This window comes from Chamaea fasciata, unplaced genomic scaffold (assembly GCF_029207755.1).
Source record: "Chamaea fasciata isolate MVZ Bird 193981 ecotype frontalis unplaced genomic scaffold, bChaFas1.0.hap1 SCAF_355, whole genome shotgun sequence".
In the NCBI taxonomy this organism is placed as follows: Eukaryota; Metazoa; Chordata; class Aves; order Passeriformes; family Sylviidae; genus Chamaea; species Chamaea fasciata.
In genome coordinates, this window is record NW_027094440.1 from 86,910 (window position 1) to 89,483 (window position 2,574).

At 58.2% G+C, this 2,574-nt stretch overlaps 1 long non-coding RNA gene across 1 annotated transcript; it reads right to left on the bottom strand.

The window, feature by feature from the left end:
- Positions 1 to 208: 208 nt before the first annotated feature.
- LOC136305310 (uncharacterized) lies at positions 209 to 1,351 on the bottom strand. The gene is made up of 3 exons (XR_010725242.1): positions 1,126 to 1,351; positions 902 to 1,030; positions 209 to 435 (listed from the first exon to the last, which is right to left on the bottom strand). It is a non-coding gene; the product is annotated as an uncharacterized lncRNA (long non-coding RNA).
- Between the last annotated feature and the right edge of the window lie 1,223 nt (positions 1,352 to 2,574).

The window sequence follows — 2,574 nt, forward strand, 5'->3', positions numbered from 1 at the left end:
GAACAGCTGGGCTCAGCCTCCTCCGGCGTCGCCCCAAAGCCTGGCCAGGGCTTCAGGAGCAATGCAGGAGCTGCCTTTGGCCCCGCTCCTCCCAACAAGGCCACAGGACTCATCTCAGGGCCCTGTCCGGCCTCTGAACACAGAAAGGTCAAGCCATGTTTCACTAATGAGCACGGACCTAGCCCAGAACACTAATGATCCTGGCTACCGCACTGCCGACAGGATACAAACACAACATCTGGGTTGAAGGCTCACCCAGAGGTCAGCTTTGCCTCAAGACTCTGCTTCAGGCCTCAGGCCTTCAGGAAGTCCCAAGGTGCTTGAACCTCTGCGCAAAGCCTGCTCCCATCTCCTGTGGAACCTCACAGATCAGGCAGCACTTCCTCGGCCCACTCCTGAGGCTATTTAGCCTGCCAGCAAAGAGCAGGGGCTGACCTGGGAATGACAGAAGGCAGGGAGGGGAAAGGACCCTTTTGCTTCCATCCAGAAAGCCAAAGGCCGTCAAAAAAACCCTCTGGTGAACACCTGAGCAGCACCAGGAGATGAAAGGCCTGGCACTCCTGACTCCCAGAGCTCCCAGCGCTGCCTTGCCCCTCACCTTCAGCCCTCGTCTTGGACAGCAAGGCAATCCCAGGGACAGAAATCCAGGCTCCTGCTGCTCCTGGACGGAGGCACCCAACAGCTCTGTGCTGGCTGAACATGGCAGCAAAATCAGGATGCTGCTCTTCCTTGGGCAAAACTCCAGCCACTAAAAAGCTGGAATGCAGGACAACCCTGCCTCTCCACCAGGGCACTTGGATCCAGCCCTACTGACACATGGACATTTGAGACAGGAATCCATAACCCTCCGTGAAATCACATCACAGCCTCCAGGTGTTTTCCTGTTCGTGTCCTCACTTACCTGGCATAGGCTTCTTCCAAGGCTTTGCAGACACTTTGCCTCTAGCCAAAAAGATTAACATCGCCTTCTTTCCAGCTTTCAAGAAGTCACAGCAAGTCATCCTGGTCCCATGTTCCACATCAGATTCTCCTGTAAAAAGAAAGATATTTTTTCTGTTCAGATCATTTCTCAAGCTGTCAAGAAAAGCAGGATCCCACATGCACTCCCAGAAATTCTCTCAGCACCATTTGCTGCTTCTCTCTCTGGCAGGGCACCAACAAGTCCTGGGACACTTCTTGTTCCCTGCTGGCCAGTGACCTTGAGCGATAAAAGAAGGCACCAGTATTGCTGCTAATTTTACAGCCACAGGCTTTGAACTTTCCACAAGTTAAAAGCAGAAGCAGACACTCCTCATCGGGCTCGAGTTCTCGCTTCCTGGCCCAGGAGACGCGCGGCCGCAGCTGCTCGAGCTTCTCTACCACTGCAGAGCGCGCCGAACACGGCAGGCGCACGGCAGGTGACGAACAAACGACTTCTCCAATCCCGGCCCCGGAGAGGCGTGGCCGCCGCTCCTCGAGGTCCTCCGCCTCTGCACAGCGCTGCACGCACGGCAGGAGCACCGGAAGTGACGAAACAGCGAGGCCACGCTTCCCGGCCCGGGAGACGCGTGTCTGCCGCTCCTCGAGGATCTCAGCCGCCGCAAAGCACGCCGAGCAGGTAAGCGCACTGCAGATAATGAATAAGTGAAATCTTGCTTCCCAGCCCCGAAAATGCACTTTCGGTGCTGGAGGAGCTTCTCTGCTTGTGGGCAGCACGGAAACCGCGCCCAGCCGCTGTTCGCAGCCAGCCTGCAGCATACCGCCGGAGAGTGCACTAGGCGCGGCCAAACGGCGTTTGCTCGCTTCCCAGGCTAGGAGAAGCACTTGCCGTGCTGCAAACAGCTTCTCTGCCTGTGGAGAGCTCGGACACAGCGTTTGACGCTGTTCCAAGCCTGCCTGCGAGCGAACCGCCGGAGAGTGCACTCGGCGCGGCCAAACGGCGTTTGCTCGCTTCCCAGGCTAGGAGAAGCACTTGCCGTGCTGCAAACAGCTTCTCTGCCTGTGGAGAGCTCGGAAACAGCGTTTAACGCTGTTCCAAGCCTGCCTGCGAGCGAGGCGCCGGAGAGTGCACTAGGCGCGGCCAAACGGCGTTTGCTCGCTTCCCAGGCTAGGAGAAGCACTTGCCGTGCTGCAAACAGCTTCTCTGCCTGTGGAGAGCTCGGAAACAGCGTTTAACGCTGTTCCAAGCCTGCCTGCGAGCGAAGCGCCGGAGAGTGCACTAGGCGCGGCCAAACGGCGTTTGCTCGCTTCCCAGGCTAGGAGAAGCACTTGCCGTGCTGCAAACAGCTTCTCTGCCTGTGGAGAGCTCGGAAACAGCGTTTGACGCTGTTCCAAGCCTGCCTGCGAGCGAAGCGCCGGAGAGTGCACTCGGCGCGGCCAAACGGCGTTTGCTCGCTTCCCAGGCTAGGAGAAGCACTTGCCGTGCTGCAAACAGCTTCTCTGCCTGTGGAGAGCTCGGAAACAGCGTTTAACGCTGTTCCAAGCCTGCCTGCGAGCGAGGCGCCGGAGAGTGCACTAGGCGCGGCCAAACGGCGTTTGCTCGCTTCCCAGGCTAGGAGAAGCACTTGCCGTGCTGCAAACAGCTTCTCTGCCTGT